The following is an 8117-nucleotide window of genomic DNA, read 5'->3' as shown; positions in this document are numbered from 1 at the left end:
TAGATAAGTTCATTTGTACCCTTTCTTTAGATCCCACATATAAGCTATATCAAGTTACGATGTAGAAAACAACTTATGGGCTCCCCTGGTGGCGCAGTGGTTGAGAGTCCGCCTGCTGATGCAGGGGACACGGGTTCGTGCCCCGGTCCGGGAGGATCCCACATGCCGCAGGGCGGCTGGACCCGTGGGCCATGGCCGCTGAGCCTGTGCGTCCGGAGCCTGTGCTCCGCAACAGGAGAGGCCACTGCAGTGAAAGGCCCGCGTACCGCAAAAAAAACAAAACAAAAAAACTTATGATTTCCAGGGGATAAGGGGGGGAGGGATAAATTGGGAGATTGGGATTGACATATACACACTACTATGTGTAAAATAGATACTAATAAGGACCTACTGTATAGCACAGGGAACTCTACTCAATACTCTGTAATGACCTATATGGGAAAAGAATCTAAAAAAGGGTGGAGATATATATATATGTATAACTGATTCACTTTGCTGTACAGCAGAAACTAACACAGCATTGTAAATCATCTATACTCCAATAAAAAATTTAAAAAAAAGATTCTAGCACGGTACCTGGTACGCTGTGAAACCTAAATAACGATGGTAGCTGATGCCCCTGCTCAAAACAAGGGTTGATTGTTTTCCCAATTAGCACTAATTTTATGGAGCTTCCTATATACCAGGTCTTATTCTAAGTACTTGAATGCTATTGACTCATTTAATCCTTAGAGTAACCTCAAGAGGTAGGTATTCCCATTATCCCCATTTTACAGGAGAGGAAACCCCAAAACTTACCTCATGGAGATTGAATCCATCAGCCATTATTCTGGTGTCAGCCTTCCCTTCAGGCCTGACTATTGTATAGTAATTCAACAAACATTTAACTGAACACTTGCTGTGTGCTAGGCACTGTTCTAGGCACTGGGGATACTGCACTGAGCCAGACAGTCCCTGCTGTCCTGGAGCTTACATTCTAGTGGAAAGGACAACAATGAAGAAGGGAATCAATTGCAGAAACCAGCCATGCCAAGAAAGAAAGAGAGAAAAAGGGAGAGAGGGGAAGGAAAGAGAGAGAGAGAGAGAGAGAAAGAAAGAAAAAGAACGAAAGAACGAAAGAAAGAAAGAACGAAAGAAAGAACGAAAGAAAGAACGAAAGAAAGAAAGAAAGAAAGAAAGAAAGAAAGACAGAAAGAAAGAAAGAAAGAAAGAAAGAAAGAAAGAAAGAAAAGAAAAGAAAAGAAAGAAGAAAGAGCAAGTGAAAGAAAGAAAAAGAAACCAGCTGTGCCTGGCTTTTGCAAAAGGGAATTTCCTGGAATACTGGAATGAGCCCTCAGGGCATCACTGAATGAATAGACCTGCTGTAATGCAGATCCAGGGAGGGAACATCTGATTGGCCTGGGCTGTGTCATGGGCCCACACCGAGGCTATGAGAGGGCGGAGCTTTTGATTACCTTCTTCTCCTCCTGACTGTAATCAGAGGAGATGAGGTAATTCCCCCCAAGAAGACATCAGAGGGGAGTATAAAGGGGAAATCCATGTCCGGCAGCCGGAAAACCAAACATCATGACACCAGCCCTCAGACATTTCAAGACTTAGCATTCTACCGGTCTCTCCTCTGAGTTGAAACCCCTTGTTCCCCCTCTGGGTTCCATCAACCTAACCCTCGAACTGGATGACGTTAAAGCTGAAATCTAAAGTCAACCAGCTGTACAAGTGACCAAGCCCCTGCCTGGTGGAGAAGAAGTGGAGTGCGTCCATCAGGGCCCAAGCAGAGAAACAGAACCAGCAGGAGATATGTATGAGGTGATTTATTGCAAGGAATTGGCTTATGCAATTGTGGGAGCTGGTGGGGCAAGTCTGAAATCTTAGGACAGGCATCAGAGAGGGCAGGGGGGAAGCCTGCTGTCCACAGGTTCCCCAGGTAGGATTTTGTCTCCATCAGCGAAGCCTCAGCTCTGCTCATAAAGCCCTTCAACTGATGGGATCAGGGCCACCCAGACTATCTAGGATAAACTCCTTTACTTAAAGTCAGTCATTATGAACCCTGATAACATCTATAACTATGTCTGTCAGCAACACCTAAATTAGCATTTGATTGAATAACTGGCCAAGTTGACACACAGAGGTGACCTCATTAAGCCTCTGGGAAGATGTGGCATGTTTAGGGTTGCCAGATAAAATAGAGGAAAGCTTAATGCCCAATTACATTTGAATTTCAGGTAAACGATGCATAATTTTTTAGTATATGTATGAAAGAAAGAGAAAGAGAGGAAGGAAGGAGAGGAGGGAGGGAGGGAGGGAGGGAGGGAGGAAGAGAGGGAAGAAATATCCTTTAAAAGCCCACCTGCATATGAAGACTTGGAACTCTGAAGCAACCCTGGGAAGGAGCGTGGCACCGAAGAACCAGGGGCCCCTCTCATTCACTAAACAGCTGTGAGTTTGGAGAATATTTATTGAGCACCTATTATGTGCTAAATACCAAAAGCTATAGCTAATACCCACATAGCATTTTCCATGTGCCAGGCACTGTTCTAGCTGCCTTTTAACTTATTAATTCATTTAATACATAAAACTCAGTGGGAGTAGGTATAATTCCCATTTTATAATGAGGCAATCAAGGCAAAAAGACTAAGAAATGGTCCACAGTCCCAGAGTAGGTAAATGGTAGACCTGGGATTTGAACCCAAGTAGTTTGGCTTCAGGGCTCATATACTTGATGGCCTGTGTACCAGTCAAGGTTCAGAGAAGCTAACCCAGTAGGAGATTTATACACACACACACACACACACACACGTGTGTGTGTGTGTCTATGTATATATATGTATGAGGGGAGGGAGGGAGAAATATACCCTTTAAAAGCCTTTATGTATATACGTATACATGTATGTGGCACGGAAGGCACACGCTGTCACCTCCAGCATCACCTCACACTATTGATCACACATGGTCAGCTCTATTTTGTGTAGAGGAAATGGCCCAAGGGTGTGGATACCAGGAAGGGAGGTCATTCAGGCCATCTCAGAGGCTCTGCCACACTTCCCCGCTAATCTGCCCCTCTAGATCCTCAGCTTGGTACTTGGGGAATTGACAGTCAACAAGACCAGCTCTTTCCCTGTCCTTCCAATGCCTTAGGGTGTGAGGGAAGAAACAATCAATAAGTAAACAAATAAATAAATCATTACAAGTTGTGGTATGTGTTACGAAGAAAGCAGCAACTGTACCTGGGGTGACTGATCAGGGAAGGCCTCTCTGAGGAGGTGACATTTGAGCTGAGACCTGAAAGGTAAGGAAGAGCCACTAGTCAAAGAGTAGGGCTGAGCCGCATGTGCAAAGGTCCAGAGGTGGGACAGGCTGGCAGGAGCTGAAGGAGGAAGGTCAGTGGGGCTGGAGAGTGGCCTCACAGGAGTGCCATCGGGCAGGCGCTTGTAGGCCTGGTGAGCAGTTAGAGCTTCATCAGAATGAGCAAAGAGAAAGTGGGGGAGCAGATGAAGGGACAGGAGAGGAAGAATCAAAGTGACTTCCCTGTCCCAAACACACACACCCACACTCACATTTACTTGGCTGGAGGGCTTGGGCCCTCACTGGAGGGAGACATAATGAGACCTTTCCCTGCTGACTCTGGGGAAGGGAACCTGAAGGAAGGGTCTAGAAGAATGAGAAAGACCCTTGTACCTGAAACCCAGTGGCCTTCTCCGCAAAGCACATCTGCTTCGCATTTAAGGTGCCGAAGTCTCCTATCAGGACCAATGTTAACCTGCCAGGAAGTCCTGTTTGTGCCGCCTCAAATCATGACCAGGACACGCCTCCCTCCACTGTCCCCTCCTGGCTGAGCCCCATCATCTGTCACTGGATTATCGTCACAGCCTCTTAAATGGTCTCGCTGCTTCTGTCCTTGTTCCCATCTATTCTCCATGCAGCAGCCAGCTCCTCTTAGAAACACTGTCAGATCCTGTCACTCCTCTGCAGGAAGCTTCTCTGAAGGCTCCGCATCTAAAAGCCAGAGTCCTTCTGGTAACGCACGTGGTCCTACAGATCCCCTCTGCCCCTCACTTCTCTGACCCCATCTCCCACCACCCTCCCAATTGCTCAACTCACTCCAGCCAAATGGTCCTTCTCAATGTTCCCCAGATACCTCAGCAGACTCAAGCCTCAGGGCCTTTGCACTTGCTGCGCCTCCTACCTAGAACACTCTCCCCATCCTACAGCCCCCATCCCACTCAACGGCACCTCTCACCTCCTTCAGGGTTTCTGAGTGTCACTTTCTCTGATCACTCTGTTCAAAACTCCAACTCTCCCCATCCCCCAAGCCTCTAACAGTTTCCATCCTCCTTCCTGCTTTGTTTTACTCTTTTATCTTTATCCAACTCACTTCACTTTCCTTCTTTATATGTTTATTGGTCTTCTCCCCTGACAGAATGCAAGTTATATGAGGGTAGGAATGCTAGTCTGTTTTATCCCCTGCTCTATGCCCAGAGACTAAAACAGTACCTGGCATATAGTAGGTGATCAATAAGGTTTACTAAAGGATGAACAGAGTAAATCTAGAATTTGACGCTCAATAATCATAGAAGGATGACTACTAGAAGACTATAAACTTTTGGGATAAGTGTTTCAGTTTAGCCTGATAGCACTGGGGAAGATAAATGAATATAATCCCTTCCTCCCGATTTACCGATGAGGCCCCTAGAGGCCAGGACTCATTGTGTTCTGAGCCCTGTCATTTACCAGCTCTGAGGCTTTCGTCAAGTCACTTTTTGGGGCATCAGTTTCCCTATCTGTAAAATGGGAAGGATGGACTTGATCACCTCTGAGGTCTACCAGACATTCAAACATTTCAACAGGCACCATCAGGAGGGGAAGGGGGGAACTTTCTTCCAAGGTTCAGAAAATCTCTCATGCACATCGCCAGCGAAAGATCAGATGACATTTTTGAAAGGGGAAATGCTGTTGACAAGTAGCGAACTTCTTTTTACATCTTCTTAAGTAGCCAACTTCTTTTTACATCTTCTTAGAGTGCTGCAGTGCGGTGCCCTCTCTCTCCTTTCTGCCTCTCAGACCCTCACACCAGCAACCCCAGGGTGGCTATGTGGGGGGAAGGGGGAGGGAGGAAAACACACTAATGCCCTTTTCCCTTATTTTGGAGCATTTTCAAATAGAATGCCTAAAAGGCCTGGAACCACTCCAGGGTGTATGCCTGACAGAAAAGGGAGCTTCTGTGCGCCAAAAACTGGTGCAAATATCATCATAGTTGCTTTATTCTCAACAGCCCCAAATTAGAAACAACCTGAAGGCTATCAACAGAAGAATGAAAACATCAATTGCAGTATATTCAGACAATGGAATACAGTACAGCAACGAAGAAGAACAAAGTACAGCCATACAAAAACCCTGCCTGGATCTCCCAGACACAATATTGAATGAAAGAAATCAGGCACAAAAGAGTACATACTGTATAATTCTGTTTATTCGAAGTTCAAAAACAGGCAACATTTATTTACGGTGATGAAGGTTATAATTAAGATTACTTGTGGGGGACTTCCCTGGTGGCACAGTGGTTAAGAATCCGCCTGCCAATGCAGGAGACACGGGTTCGAGCCCTGGTCCGGGAAGATCCCACATGCTGCGGAGCAACTAAGCCTGTGCGCCACAACTACTGAGCCTGTGCTCCAGAGCCCTTGAGCCACAACTACTGAGCCCACGTGCCACAACTACTGAAGCCCACACGCCTAGAGCCCGTGCTCTGCAACAAGAGAAGCCACGGCAATGAGAAGCCCGCGCACCACAACGAAGAGTAGCCCCCGCTCGCCGCAACTGGAGAAAGCCCGCACGCAGCAACGAAGACCCAATGCAGCCAAAAATTAATTAATTAAATTTTAAAAGAAAATAAATAAAACTTCACCTGAAAATATTTTTTTAAAAAAAGCTTTAAAAAATAAATAAATAAGTAAAAGGGGACTTCCCCGGTTAAGATTCCACGCTCCCAGTGCAAGGGGCCCAGGTTCAATCCCTGGTCAGGCTAGATGCCGCATGACACAACTAAAAGTCTGCATGCTGCAACTAAAAAAAAAAGATCCTGCCTGCCACAACTAAAGATCCCACGTGCCGATCCGGCACAGCCAAATAAATAAATAAATATTAAAAAAAAAAAAAGTAAAAGGCCTGAAACAAAGGAAGTTTCCAACACAGGGAGATCGTCGACCACCCACCTGTAGTGGATTTCCACAAAATTGGGTGGCAGTTCCCACCTCCCCCTGGCAGCCCACAGAGTCACTAACTCAGAACTCAGCACATCTGGCCACTGTTTCCTCCTTCTGAGCAACCTGGTCCCCAGAAGCCAAGAGGACAAAGGGCCAGCTGCTTCTGGCTCCAGGCTGCATCATTCACCCACCACCCTCCTACCCCTTCCTGTCTCCCACCGCCCTTCTGAGGGCCAAAGCCTTGGAGGGGTTCCAATTCCTCCATCTTTTGCTGGCCTCCTCCCCCCACAACCACCCTCCCCCTCACACACAGTGTTCCATAATCCTGGATGAGACGGAGAGGAAATCCCAGCCTGGCGCCTGCCTCCGGGCCTTTGTGGCTCTCTAGGTGAATTCCATGGAGCGTCCAGTGCCAACCAAGACGCTGGGGAGTCGAACTCAACTACCAGGACTAGGTCTTTGGCACTCCAATCATAGGTCTGCTGAGACCAGTGACTCCTGACTCAGGGCAGAGACCCCATCACTCCACCCCCTTCCTGACCTGGCTTCATTCACGTTGGGAGTTTCTCTCCAATAACAATAAGAGTCTCCTTATACAGAGCAACTTTTCATTGCTTGCTGCTTCCTTTCACAGATGTCAACTTGTCAGGACTATTACTGACCCCATTTTACAGATGAGGAAGCTGAGGCTCTGCCAGGTTAAATGACTCACCCAAGGAGCTGTAAACACAGAGCCAGGACTTGAACTCAGGCAGCTCAGCTTCAGTGCCATGTGCCCAGCAGCAAGCTAGACTACCTCACACAGGCACAAGTCTAAATATAAGTGCCGGCACTGTGAATGCTGCCTGGGATTAGCTAAAAGGCAATGTAAGGTGCAAGAAATGGTTACGTTTCTCAAAGGAAAAGATCCCAATTAATACAAAATTTTAAATGTTGAATTACGTTGAATTATGTAGAGAAAACCACTTTCTCCTTTCTGGCCAGAGGGCCAGTTAGCCTGATGGTGCTGTCCAAACTGGGTCCACAGGCTGTCCAAGCAGAATGGAACCGCTGGGAAAATCCAAAGGCATAGGGCGGGTCTGTCTTTTCCCAGGGCTGCACTGGGGCATTGTTACCAGCCCGCTGGCTGCACAAAGCCTCAGAGCAGAGCCCGGGGTGGGCAGAGGGTTGGCAGGGCAGATGGCTTATCAGGTGCTCCTACACACCAGAGGTGAGGAAGGAATGCCTTCCCACCCAAGCGCTTAGAGAAAACAGGCCCCCCTCCCCGGAGCCCCAGGGACTTGCAAGCTCTTGGACTGCTCAGAGCCCTTTGACCGGAGACAGCCAAGGGACATGGGGCGAAGCTCTGCAGGGAGCTGAGCAGAAACCCAGGGCGCCCTAGGCTCTGCATTATAATTGGATTTTCCAAGAACTGGCTTTGTGCCGCTTTTCAAGCTGCTGATTTACAAACTGACCTCAGCCAGCATTTACTCTTCCCTGTAACTGGATTTGCCAACTCTCAGACTCGGCCTCTTGTTTCATCCTTCCATTTTTATCCCTGCTCTTCTCCAGGGAGTCGACCCGGCCCCGCTGTCTGGACTCTCTTTCTGATGTTTAAGTGGAGTGAAGAGAGTCAATATATTACGCTGTGTCAATAACGGCCTCCTGTCAGTCACAGCCATTCTGCCAATCGTCTAGGGTATAGGCGGGCCTTAGGAAAAGTTCGACCAATGGCTTTTCACTTTCGCCCAGGTGACGCTTGTGACTGGCCCCGGCCCTGAGCAGACGGGCAGGTACTTGGGGGTGCAGGAAGCAGGGAAGGCGGCGGTGAAATAAAACCGTACCTTTGTGGGAACCGAGTGGCTAAGAGGATAGGCTCTAGGTACAAGAGCCAGCTCTGCCCCCAACTAGCTGTTGATTTGGGACAAACACTCCGTC

This window comes from Lagenorhynchus albirostris, chromosome 2 (genome assembly GCF_949774975.1).
Source record: "Lagenorhynchus albirostris chromosome 2, mLagAlb1.1, whole genome shotgun sequence".
In the NCBI taxonomy this organism is placed as follows: domain Eukaryota; kingdom Metazoa; phylum Chordata; class Mammalia; order Artiodactyla; family Delphinidae; genus Lagenorhynchus; species Lagenorhynchus albirostris.
Note: the sequence above shows the minus strand (reverse complement) of the source record.